General features: G+C 32.0%; 1 protein-coding gene across 3 annotated transcripts in view; it reads right to left on the reverse strand.

Annotated features, from left to right (window-relative positions):
* The window catches only part of LOC118379338 (ephrin type-A receptor 4), a 144,820-nt gene that overhangs the window by 42,180 nt on the left and 85,140 nt on the right, over positions 1–17,500 (reverse strand). The gene's annotated exons all lie outside the window — the stretch shown is intronic.

Here is a 17,500-nt window from a genome sequence, read left to right on the forward strand (position 1 = left end):
CACACACAGTCGGGTAGGGAGAGTACACACACACAGTCGGGTAGGGAGAGTACACACACACACAGTCGGGTAGGGAGAGTACACACACACACACAGTCGGGTAGGGAGAGTACACACACACACAGTCGGGTAGGGAGAGTACACACACAGTCCAGTAGGGAGAGTACACACACAGTCGGGTAGGGAGAGTACACACACACACAGTCAGGTAGGGAGAGTACACACACACACAGTCGGGTAGGGAGAGTACACACACACACAGTCGGGTAGGGAGAGTACACACAGTCGGGTAGGGAGAGTACACACACAGTCGGGTAGGGAGAGTACACACACACACACACAGTTGGGTAGGGAGAGTACACACACACACACACAGTCGGGTAGGGAGAGTACACACACACACACAGTCGGGTAGGGAGAGTACACACACACACACAGTCGGGTAGGGAGAGTACACACACACACACACAGTCGGGTAGGGAGAGTACACACACAGTCGGGTAGGGAGAGTACACACACAGTCGGGTAGGGAGAGTACACACACACACAGTCAGGTAGGGAGAGTACACACACAGTCGGGTAGGGAGAGTACACACACACACACACAGTCAGGTAGGGAGAGTACACACACAGTCGGGTAGGGAGGGTACACACACACACACACACAGTCAGGTAGGGAGAGTACACACACACACACAGTCAGGTAGGGAGAGTACACACACACACACACACACACAGTCAGGTAGGGAGAGTACACACACACACACACACACACAGTCAGGTAGGGAGAGTACACACACACACACAGTCAGGTAGGGAGAGTACACACACACACGTTGAAAAATGTAGGTGCACACAGACATTTAGGAGCACAAGGAAGAAATGTGAGCTATTAAAGCTAGAATCCTTCCTTTTTCTAGGCGCACTGGTGCTCCGAAATAAAATTCAGGTCACAGAGAAAAATGTTTATGCAAGTAACATGTTATCATTGTAGAACCCTGCAGGGAGAAACACACATCCTTCCAGACCCTTCCTGCCTCTCACCTCCTCAATGGCCTCCAATTAAATCCCTGGTAAAGCTTCCATACCCAATAACCCTTCCCTCATATACACTACACACATTACACACACGGACCCAGTCACACACGGACCCAGTCACACAGACTAGTCTGAATCTCCACCATAGGCTAACTTATATTATCTTTACATCACTACGCTAAAGCACAAACGCAGGAAAAACGTTGTTGACGATGTTTCGGTAGCCTACATTCTGCCATTTACAGTAAAGTTAGTTAGAGGCTAAGTGAATCTCTGACCCGTGACTCTGGCTACTGTAACCTTGCTATCCTACACATTCTACCTGCTGCTGCCTTTTAAACAATTACACTGCTGTGATTAATGAGGCAACCCCCATCCTCGACTATGATTGAATTATCTGTGATGTTATATACATTCTATTGCCCCTGACCAGTCCAGGGGTTACTGTCCCGGGAGGCTAGTGTTCACGCTAACACAACCACGCTTTTAGAGAGGGATTGAGTTCAACCAGGTGGTGGTGGGGATTGGAGGGGGGCGATGGGTCTGGGATGTGGAAGGGGGGGGTGTACAGACAGCTCTCGGGGTGAGTGGCGGTAAATAGATTTCCCTGGGTTGTGTCATCCTGTCGGTCAGGCTAAAGTGTTGCGTCTCTGTTAAACAATTAGAACTGTGCCCATTTGCAACCCTCAGATCAATCTTACTGGAGGGCGCCTGGCAGCCAGACCCACTTTGAAGGGCCCCCCGGGGGTGGCCAGGGACGCTCCCGACCAGGAAGAAACCCAAAGGGTCAGCCGGCCCATTCCCCTTAGGTAATCCACACATCCATCTTTTCTCGAACGATGACAGATATGGAGATTTAATCATGTTCTGGACCTCTTGTTGCTTTTTCCAGGGCTAATGTGAAGTTAAAGATGAGTGATTCTGTGAGTGGTTCCTTCTGAGGCTCCGTATAGAGGAGGCCGGGGTTACAATGGATGGACACACCCTGTACTATCAATCAGGGACAAGTTTAAGAGGAGATAAAACACACACACACATTCATGCACGCGAGCACACACACAAAAACCCACACACATAAGACACATGTAAGCCTACACTCACATACGTTGAGACTCTATCACATGCCAAACACGCGGCCAGGATCAAGCTAAAACAGGCGAAGCAGGAGATTAGAGATGTAACAACAGGGCTAGATTGGAGAATAACAGTGTAAACTAGCTGCCTGACCGGCACCTCTGTAGACAGACCTGAATGTGGGGCAGATCTGTAATGTCTTACCGCCTCCTGAAAGCGTGGGCTAAAATGCTCCTGGAATACTAAGTGGAACAGCAATGAATATTCAGATCTCATTTCTCAATAATGTGCTCCAAAAACTCTTTCACAGCTCGCCCGCCGCAACACTCACACACACCCAAGCATGCATGCACGTGGGCGGGTACACACACACACAAAGTCATTATACCAACAGACAGATGTAAACACACATACTAACATTATCTCTCACAGACAGTGGAGAAACTCAATGTCACACAGCAGCCCATGCATATATTAGCTAGCAGAGACACATTAGTTGGGAACGAGCAACACAGACAAACTGAGATTAGCTGAACGTTTGCTCCCTGGATGGATGGAAATGTCTTTGTGGGTACGTTTGTTGAGCTAGCTACTTTTTGAGCTACTTTCTGAGTCTGTATGTCACAGTGAGAAAGAGTTGGACTCTGAGTAAGTTACACTCTTGAGTGAGTTAGTTTGTCAAACAGAGAGCGAGAAAGAGAATGAGTTTGTCTTTGTGAGCATGTTCGTTCTGAGGTATTCAGGTAACTGGACCAGCTGTGGTCAGACCGTGTTGTTGGGAGAATATGTGGTGGATTATGATTTGCCATTAAAGAAACAAAGGCTGTAGAGAACATGTGGTCGCTGTATTCCGTGGCCTCCAACTGCTCTTAAACGCGAGTAAAACCAAATGCATGCTTTTCAACCGATCGCTGCCTGCACCTGCATGCCCGACTAGCATCACCACCCTGGATGGTTCCGACCTTGAATATGTGGACATCTATAAGTACCTAGGTGTCTGGCTAGACTGCAAACTCTCCTTCCAGACTCACATCAAACATCTCCAATCGAAAATCAAATCAAGAGTCGGCTTTCTATTCCGCAACAAAGCCTCCTTCACTCACGCCGCCAAGCTTACCCTAGTAAAACTGACTATCCTACCGATCCTCGACTTCGTCGATGTCATCTACAAAATGGCTTCCAACACTCTACTCAGCAAACTGGATGCAGTCTATCACAGTGCCATCCGTTTTGTCACTAAAGCACCTTATACCACCCACCACTGCGACTTGTATGCTCTAGTCGGCTGGCCCTCACTACATATTCGTCGCCAGACCTACTGGCTCCAGGTCATCTACAAGTCCATGCTAGGTAAAGCTCCGCCTTATCTCAGTTCACTGGTCACGATGGCAACACCCATCCGTAGCACGCGCTCCAGCAGGTGTATCTCACTGATCATCCCTAAAGCCAACACCTCATTTGGCCGCCTTTCGTTCCAGTACTCTGCTGCCTGTGACTGGAACGAACTGCAAAAATCGCTGAAGTTGGAGACTTTTATCTCCCTCACCAACTTCAAACATCAGCTATCCGAGCAGCTAACCGATCGCTGCAGCTGTACATAGTCTATTGGTAAATAGCCCACCCATTTTCACCTACCTCATTCCCATACTGTTTTTATACTGTTTTTTATTTATTTACTTTTCTGCTCTTTTGCACACCAATATCTCTACCTGTACATGACCATCTGATCATTTATCACTCCAGTGTTAATCTGCAAAATTGTATTATTCGCCTACCTCCTCATGCCTTTTGCACACAATGTAGATAGACTGCCCATTTTTTTCTACTGTGTTATTGACTTGTTAATTGTTTACTCCATGTGTAACTCTGTGTTGTCTGTTCACACTGCTATGCTTTATCTTGACCAGGTTGCAGTTGCAAATGAGAACTTGTTCTCAACTAGCCTACCTGGTTGAATAAAGGTGAAATAAAAAATAAATAAATAAAAAATTGGAGTCTGGTTACCAGATTGGAATCACTTGATTTGCTGCCACAGAGGAAAAAACTGTGGGGAGACGTTTTTCAGGGAGTCAAGAAAACATTTCCCCACACGAGATCCCCAATAAAAGGTTTTCCACCCACGTCCCTGTTTTCACATGCATGTCCGATTCAGTATAGGGATGGAAACACACACACACAATGACAAACACTTGCATGGCATGCACTAACTCACGACCTACACATTACACACACCAAGGATCACATTGAGACACACACCCTGCCAAACACACACACATGATGTAGACCAAAGATTCTGGATCTCACAAACTTTAAAAACATTAATTTAACGCCTGGGGTTAGCACAAAGCTGGACATCCTCCCAAAACCCTGACCGCCACCCCTCAACCCCACACACCCATTTCTTCACCCAGAGAGGTGAAGGGATTACAGCGCATAAGATTTACCAGGGGGATTGTTCATGGTGAAAGTAGGAATCTCTCCTTCCCTCTGCAATCTTCCTACAGAAACCTCAGCATTGATCAAGGGCAATGGCCCAAGTTGCTTTTCACAGAGAATATCATAACATATCTATCATAACACATTATCATAATAGATCTATCATAACACATTAACATAATAGATCTATTATAACACATCTATCATAACACATCTATCATAACACATCTATCATAACACATTATCATAATACATCTATCATAATAGATCTATCATAACACATCTATTATAACACATCTATCATAACACATCTATCATAACACATCTATTATAACACATCTATCATAACACATCTATCATAACACATCTATTATAACACATCTATCATAACACATCTATCATAACACATCTATCATAACACATCTATCATAACACATTATCATAATACATCTATCATAATAGATCTATCATAACACATCTATTATAACACATCTATCATAACACATCTATCATAACACATCTATCATAACACATCTATCATAACACATCTATTATAACACATCTATCATAACACATCTATCATAATACATCTATTATAACACATCTATCCTAACACATTATCATTATACATCTATTATAACACATCTATCATAACACATCTATCATAATACATCTATTATAACACATCTATCCTAACACATTATCATTATACATCTATCATAACACATCTATCATAACACATCTATCATAACACATCTATCATAACACATCTATCATAATACATCTATCATAACACATCTATCATAACACATCTATCATAATACATCTATCATAACACATCTATCATAACACATCTATCATAACACATCTATCATAACACATCTATCATAATACATCTATCATAACACATCTATCATAACACATTATCATTATACATCTATCATAACACATCTATCATAACACATTATCATTATACATCTATCATAACACATCTATCATAACACATCTATCATAACACATTATCATTATACATCTATCATAACACATCTATCATAACACATTATCATAATACATCTATCATAACACATCTATCATAACACATCTATCATAACACATCTATCATAACACATCTATCATAACATATCTATCATAATATCATAACACATCTATCATAATATCATAACACATCTATCCTAACACACTATCATAATACATCTATTATAACACATCTATCATAACACATCTATCATAATACATCTATCATAACACATCTATCATAATACATTATCAAAATAGATCTATCATAACACATCTATCCTAACACATTATCATAATACATCTATTATAACACATCTATCATAACACATCTATCATAATACATCTATCATAACACATCTATCATAATACATTATCAAAATAGATCTATCATAACACATCTATCCTAACACATTATCATAACACATCTATCATAACACATCTATAATAACACATCTATCATAACACATCTATCATAACACATCTATCATAACACATCTATCATAATATCATAACACATCTATCCTAACACATCTATCATAACACATCTATCCTAACACACTATCATAATACATCTATCATAACACATCTATCCTAACACACTATCATAATACATCTATCATAACACATCTATCCTAACACATTATCATAACACATCTATCCTAACACACTATCATAATACATCTATCATAACACATCTATCCTAACACACTATCATAATACATCTATCATAACACATCTATCATAACACATCTATCATAACACATCTATCATAACACATCTATCCTAACACATTATCAAAATAGATCTATCATAACACATCTATCATAACACATTATCAAAATAGATCTATCATAACACATCTATCCAAAAACATTATCATAATAGATCTATCATAACACATCTATCCTAACACATTATCATAATACATCTATTATAACGCATCTATCATAATACATCTATCATAACACATCTATCATAATACATTTACATCTATCATTTAATCATAACACTCTATCCTAACACATTATCATACATCTATCACTATCATAATACATCTATCATAACACATCTATCATAATACATCTATCATAATACATCTATCATAACACAGGTTATCACTCCGCTTATACATCTATCATTGTTCCACATCTATCATAATACATTTATCATAACATATCTTCATAATAGTGGTAGGGAGGCTATCAGGCCAGATATGGATGAACACATCTTGTTTGGGTGTAGGGCCATCTATCATAATACATCTATTATAACACATCTATCATAACACATCTATCATAATACATCTATCATAACACATCTATCATAATGTTGGGGGAAATAGGGATCTATCATAGGCACATCTATCCTAACACATTATCATAATACATAGGAGTCATCCCACACTATTATAACACATCTATCATAACACATCTATCATAATACATCTATCATAACACATCTATCATAATACATTATCAAAATAGATCTATCATAACACATCTATCCTAACACATTATCATAACACATCTATCATAACACATCTATAATAACACATCTATCATAACACATCTATCATAACACATCTATCATAACACATCTATCATAATATCATAACACATCTATCCTAACACATCTATCATAACACATCTATCCTAACACACTATCATAATACATCTATCATAACACATCTATCCTAACACACTATCATAATACATCTATCATAACACATCTATCATAACACATCTATCATAATATCATAACACATCTATCCTAACACATTATCATAACACATCTATCCTAACACACTATCATAATACATCTATCATAACACATCTATCATAATACATCTATCATAACACATCTATCATAAACACTGTAGTTGTTTATCATTATACATCTATCATAATGACATCTATCATAACACATCTATCATAACATATCTATCATAATATCATAACGAGGATCGGACATCTATCATCTTATCATAACACATCTATCCTAACACATTATCAAAATAGATCTATCATAACACATCTATCATAACACATTATCAAAATAGATCTATCATAACACATCTATCCAAAAACATTATCATAATAGATCTATCATAACACATCTATCCTAACACATTATCATAATACATCTATTATAACGCATCTATCATAATACATCTATCATAACACATCTATCATAACACATCTATCATAATATCATAACACATCTATCCTAACACATTATCATAACACATCTATCCTAACACACTATCATAATACATCTATCATAACACATCTATCATAATACATCTATCATAACACATCTATCATAACACATTATCATTATACATCTATCATAACACATCTATCATAATACATCTATCATAACACATCTATCCTAACACACTATCATAATACATCTATCATAACACATCTATCATAACACATCTATCATAATACATCTATCATAACACATCTATCCTAACACATTATCATAACACATCTATCCTAATACATCTATCATAATACATCTATCATAACATATCTATCATAATACATCTATCATAATACATCTATCATAATACATCTATCATAATACATCTATCATAATACCATAACACATCTATCATAATACATTATCAAAATAGATCTATCATAACACATCTATCATAACACATTATCAAAATAGATCTATCATAACACATCTATCCAAAAACATTATCTAAATAGATCTATCATAACACATCTATCCTAACACATTATCATAACACATCTATCCTAACACATTATCATAACACATCTATCATAACACATCTATCATAACACATCTATCCTAACACATTATCATAATACATCTATCATAACACATCTATCATAATACATCTATCATAACACATCTATCATAACACATTATCAAAATAGATCTATCATAACACATCTATCCTAACACATTATCATAACACATCTATCATAACACATCTATCCTAACACATTATCATAATACATCTATTATAACACATCTATCATAATACATCTATCATAACACATCTATCATAACACATTATCAAAATAGATCTATCATAACACATCTATCCTAACACATTATCATAACACATCTATCATAACACATCTATAATAACACATCTATCATAATACATTATCAAAATAGATCTATCATAACACATCTATCCTAACACATTATCATAACACATCTATCATAACACATCTATAATAACACATCTATCATAATACATTATCAAAATAGATCTATCATAACACATCTATCATAATACATCTATCATAACACATCTGTCCTAACACATTATCATAATACATCTATTATAACACATCTATCATAACACATCTATCATAACACATCTATCATAACACATTATCATAATACATCTATCATAATACATCTATCATAACACATCTATCCTAACACATTATCATAATACATCTATTATAACACATCTATCATAATACATCTATCATAACACATCTATCATAACACATTATCAAAATAGATCTATCATAACACATCTATCCTAACACATTATCATAACACATCTATCATAACACATCTATAATAACACATCTATCATAATACATTATCAAAATAGATCTATCATAACACATCTATCCTAACACATTATCATAACACATCTATCATAACACATCTATAATAACACATCTATCATAATACATTATCAAAATAGATCTATCATAACACATCTATCATAATACATCTATCATAACACATCTGTCCTAACACATTATCATAATACATCTATTATAACACATCTATCATAACACATCTATCATAACACATCTATCATAACACATTATCATAATACATCTATCATAACACATCTATCATAACACATCTATCATAACACATCTATCATAATACATTATCAAAATAGATCTATCATAACACATCTATCCAAAAACATTATCATAATAGATCTATCATAACACATCTATCCTAACACATTATCATAATACATCTATTATAACGCATCTATCATAATACATCTATCATAACACATTATCATAATACATCTATCATAACACATCTATCCTAATACATCTATCATAATACATCTATCATAACATATCTATCATAATACATCTATCATAATACATCTATCATAATACATCTATCATAATACATCTATCATAATACCATAACACATCTATCATAACACATCTATCATAACACATCTATCATAACATATCTATCATAATACATCTATCATAATACATCTATTATAATACATCTATCATAACACATCTATCATAACACATCTATCATAATACATCTATCATAACACATCTATCATAACACATCTATCATAACACATCTATCATAACACATCTATCATAATACATCTATCATAACACATCTATCATAACACATCTATCATAACACATCTATCATAATACATCTATCATAACACATCTATCATAACATATCTATCATAATACATCTATCATAATACATCTATCATAACATATCTATCATAATACATCTATCATAACACATCTATCATAATATCATAACACATATATCATAATACATCTATCATAACACATCTATCATAACACATCTATCATAACACATCTATCATAATACATCTATCATAACATATCTATCATAATACATCTATCATAACATATCTATCATAATACATCTATCATAACACATCTATCCTAATACCATAACACATCTATCATAATATCATAACACATCTATCATAACACATCTATCATAATACATCTATCATAACACATATATCAAAACATATCTATCATAATACATCTATCATAACACATCTATCATAATACATCTATCATAATACATCTATCATAATACATCTATCATAATACATCTATCATAACACATCTATCATAATACATCTATCATAATACATCTATCATAATACATCTATCATAATATCATAACACATCTATCATAATACATCTATCATAATACATATATCATAATACATCTATCATAATACATCTATCATAATACATCTATCATAACACATCTATCATAATACATCTATTATAACACATCTATCATAACACATCTATCATAACACATCTATCATAACACATTATCATAATACATCTATCATAACACATCTATCCTAACACATTATCATAATACATCTATTATAACACATCTATCATAACAGATCTATCATAACACATCTATCATAATACATTATCAAAATAGATCTATCATAACACATCTATCCAAAAACATTATCATAATAGATCTATCATAACACATCTATCCTAACACATTATCATAATACATCTATTATAACACATCTATCATAACAGATCTATCATAACACATCTATCATAACACATTATCAAAATAGATCTATCATAACACATCTATCCAAAAACATTATCATAATAGATCTATCATAACACATCTATCCAAAAACATTATCATAATAGATCTATCATAACACATCTATCATAACACATCTATCCTAACACATTATCATAATACATCTATTATAACACATCTATCATAACAGATCTATCATAACACATCTATCATAACACATTATCATAATAGATCTATTATAACGCATCTATCATAATACATCTATCATAACACATTATCATAATACATCTATCATAACACATCTATCCTAACACATTATCATAATACATCTATTATAACGCATCTATCATAATACATCTATCATAACACATCTATCATAATACATCTATCATAACACATCTATCATAATACATCTATCATAATACATCTATCATAACACATCTATCATAATACATCTATCATAATACATCTATCATAATACCATAACACATCTATCATAACACATCTATCATAACACATCTATCATAACATATCTATCATAATACATCTATCATAATACATCTATTATAACACATCTATCATAACACATCTATCATAACACATCTATCATAATACATCTATCATAACACATCTATCATAACACATCTATCATAACACATCTATCATAACACATCTATCATAACACATTATCATAATACATCTATCATAACACATCTATCCTAATACATCTATCATAACACATTATCATAATACATCTATCATAACACATCTATCCTAATACATCTATCATAACACATTATCATAACACATCTATCATAATACATCTATCATAACACATTATCATAATACATCTATCATAACACATCTATCCTAATACATCTATCATAATACATCTATCATAACATATCTATCATAATACATCTATCATAATACATCTATCATAATACATCTATCATAATACCATAACACATCTATCATAACACATCTATCATAACACATCTATCATAACATATCTATCATAATACATCTATCATAATACATCTATCATAACACATCTATCATAACACATCTATCATAACACATCTATCATAATACATCTATCATAACACATCTATCATAACACATCTATCATAACACATCTATCATAACACATCTATCATAACACATCTATCATAACACATCTATCATAACACATCTATCATAATACATCTATCATAACACATCTATCATAATACATCTATCATAACACATCTATCATAACACATCTATCATAATACATCTATCATAATACATCTATCATAACACATCTATCATAATACATCTATCATAATACATCTATCATAACACATCTATCATAATACATCTATCATAATACATCTATCATAATACATCTATCATAACACATCTATCCTAATACATCTATCATAATACATCTATCATAACATATCTATCATAATACATCTATCATAATACATCTATCATAATACATCTATCATAATACATCTATCATAATACCATAACACATCTATCATAATACATCTATCATAACACATCTATCATAACACATCTATCATAATACATCTATCATAATACATCTATCATAATATATCTATAACACATCTATCATAACACATCTATCATAATACATCTATCATAATACATCTATCATAATACATCTATCATAATACATCTATCATAACACATCTATCATAATACATCTATCATAATACATCTATCATAATACATCTATCATAATACATCTATCATAACACATCTATCATAATACATCTATCATAATACATCTATCATAACACATCTATCATAATACGTCTATCATAATACATCTATCATAATACATCTATCATAATACATCTATCATAACACATCTATCATAATACATCTATCATAATACATCTATCATAACACATCTATCATAACACATCTATCATAATACATCTATCATAATACATCTATCATAACACATCTATCATAATACATCTATCATAACACATCTATCATAATACATCTATCATAATACATCTATTATAATACATCTATCATAACACATCTATCATAATATCATAACACATCTATCATAACACATCTATCATAACACATCTATCATAACACATCTATCATAACACATCTATCATAACACATCTATCATAACATATCTATCATAATACATCTATCATAACATATCTATCATAATACATCTATCATAATACATCTATCATAACACATCTATCATAACACATCTATCATAACACATCTATCATAACACATCTATCATAACACATCTATCATAACATATCTATCATAATACATCTATCATAATACATCTATCATAACACATCTATCATAATACATCTATCATAACACATCTATCATAACATATCTATCATAATACATCTATCATAATACATCTATCATAACACATCTATCATAACACATCTATCATAATACATCTATCATAACACATCTATCATAACACATATATCATAACACATCTATCATAATACATCTATCATAATACATCTATCATAATACATCTATCATAACACATATATCATAACACATCTATCATAACACATCTATCATAACATATCTATCATAATACATCTATCATAATACATCTATCATAACACATCTATCATAACATATCTATCATAATACATCTATCATAATACATCTATCATAATACATCTATCATAACACATATATCATAACACATCTATCATAATACATCTATCATAATATCATAACACATCTATCATAATACATCTATCATAATACATCTATCATAATACATCTATCATAATACATCTATCATAATACATCTATCATAACACATCTATCATAATACATCTATCATAATACATCTATCATAATACATCTATCATAATACATCTATCATAATACATCTATCATAATACATCTATCATAACACATCTATCATAATACATCTATCATAATACATCTATCATAATACATCTATCATAACACATCTATCATAACATATCTATCATAATACATCTATCATAACACATCTATCATAATACATCTATCATAATACATCTATCATAACACATCTATCATAATACATCTATCATAATACATCTATCATAACACATCTATCATAATACATCTATCATAATACATCTATCATAATACATCTATCATAATACATCTATCATAATACATCTATCATAACACATCTATCATAATACATCTATCATAATACATCTATCATAACACATCTATCATAACACATCTATCATAACACATCTATCATAACATATCTATCATAATACTCTATCATAATACATCTATCATAACATATCTATCATAATACATCTATCATAATACATCTATCATAACACATCTATCATAACACATCTATCATAACACATCTATCATAATACATCTATCATAATACATCTATCATAACACATCTATCATAACACATCTATCATAACACATCTATCATAACACATCTATCATAACACATCTATCATAACATATCTATCATAATACATCTATCATAATACATCTATCATAACACATCTATCATAATACATCTATCATAACACATCTATCATAACATATCTATCATAATACATCTATCATAATACATCTATCATAATACATCTATCATAACACATATATCATAACACATCTATCATAACACATCTATCATAATACATCTATCATAACACATCTATCATAACACATATATCATAACACATCTATCATAATACATCTATCATAACACATATATCATAACACATCTATCATAACACATCTATCATAATACATCTATCATAATACATCTATCATAATACATCTATCATAATACATCTATCATAACACATATATCATAACACATCTATCATAACACATCTATCATAACACATCTATCATAACATATCTATCATAATACATCTATCATAATACATCTATCATAACACATCTATCATAACATATCTATCATAATACATCTATCATAATACATCTATCATAATACATCTATCATAACACATATATCATAACACATCTATCATAATACATCTATCATAATACATCTATCATAATACATCTATCATAATACATCTATCATAACACATCTATCATAACACATCTATCATAATACATCTATCATAATACATCTATCATAACACATCTATCATAACACATCTATCATAATACATCTATCATAATACATCTATCATAACACATCTATCATAATACATCTATCATAACACATCTATCATAATACATCTATCATAATACATCTATCATAATACATCTATCATAATACATCTATCATAATACATCTATCATAACACATCTATCATAATGTCATAACACATCTATCATAACACATCTATCATAACACATCTATCATAATACATCTATCATAACACATCTATCATAATACATCTATCATAACACATCTATCATAATATCATAACACATCTATCATAACACATCTATCATAACACATCTATCATAATACATCTATCATAACACATCTATCATAACACATCTATCATAACACATCTATCATAACATATCTATCATAATACATCTATCATAATACATCTATCATAACACATCTATCATAACACATCTATCATAACACATCTATCATAACATATCTATCATAATACATCTATCATAACACATCTATCATAATACATCTATCATAACACATCTATCATAATACATATATCATAATACATCTATCATAACATATCTATCATAATACATATATCATAACACATCTATCATAACACATCTATCATAATACATCTATCATAACACATCTATCATAATACATCTATCATAATACATCTATCATAATACATCTATCATAACATATCTATCATAATATCATAACATATCTATCATAATACATATATCATAACACATCTAGCATAACACATCTATCATAATACATCTATCATAACACATCTATCATAATACATCTATCATAACATATCTATCATAACACATCTATCATAATACATCTATCATAACACATCTATCATAATACATCTATCATAACACATCTATCATAATACATCTATCATAACATATCTATCATAATACATCTATCATAACACATCTATCATAATACATCTATCATAACATATCTATCATAACACATCTATCATAATACATCTATCATAACACATCTATCATAATACATCTATCATAACATATCTATCATAATATCATAACAAATCTATCATAATACATCTATCATAACACATCTATCATAACACATCTATCATAACACATCTATCATAATACATCTATCATAACACATCTATCATAACACATCTATCATAATACATCTATCATAATATCATAACACATCTATCATAATACATCTATCATAACATATCTATCATAACACATCTATCATAATATCATAACAAATCTATCATAACACATCTATCATAATACATCTATCATAATACATCTATCATAACACATCTATCATAACACATCTTTCATAACACATCTATCATAACACATATATCATAACACATCTATCATAATATCATAACACATCTATCATAACACATCTATCATAACACATCTATCATAACACATCGGTCATAACACATCTTTCATAACACATCTAGCATAATATCATAATATAGAGATGATATAGAGGTGTGTGATATAGAGAGAGGGACAGCCACAGATGACTGTCTGGATGGGGTGATATAGAGAGAGGGTCAGCCACCGATGACTGTCTGAATTACAGGGGATGAAACAAGATTTCTGAAAACTGCTACTGAGTATTAGGGGAGAAATCCAATCACTCTGGTGCCTTTCTCTTCAATCCACACACACACTTTTTCAGACAGGAATTCTCTAACTAAAATACACACACATGCACAGGCATTCTCTAACTAAAACACACACACACTGAGACACATGCACACATTCTACACAACACACAAAAGAACCTGCACACGCAGACATTTTTGCCTCACGGCCATGCACGAGCATGACTACGCATGCACACACACTCACAATGTCTTCAGCTATGGAGGGCCAACTTCATTTAAGTATTAGTGAATGGAGAACAGTTGTGAGACATGCTTTATTGACGAGCCAAAGGCAACATAATTATTATTTCTCACTATTTCCAGTAAGATGATCACCCCAGAGCTACACACAGGGATATTAATCTGTGCGTGTACATGTGTGTGTATGTACTGTATGTGTGTGTGTGTGTGTGTGCATGAGAGAGAAAGAGAGAGAAAGAGAGAGAAAGAGTGAGAGAGAGTGAGTAAGAGAGAGAGAAAGAGAGAGAGAAAGAGAGAGCGAGAGAGAGAGAGAGAGAAAGAGAGAGAGAGAACACAAGAGAGAGAATCAGCTTAACTAACACAACTCTGACATAGGTTTGGCTCGCAGGACAACTGGTTTCACAGCAGCTCTAGATCCATTAATCTCCCCTTTCTCCCCAGACCAGATTAACCAAGCCATCATAAATAGCCAGTCTGAATCCCCCAGTGACTGTCCT

Source organism: Oncorhynchus keta, chromosome 1 (genome assembly GCF_023373465.1).
Source record: "Oncorhynchus keta strain PuntledgeMale-10-30-2019 chromosome 1, Oket_V2, whole genome shotgun sequence".
Taxonomy (NCBI): domain Eukaryota; kingdom Metazoa; phylum Chordata; class Actinopteri; order Salmoniformes; family Salmonidae; genus Oncorhynchus; species Oncorhynchus keta.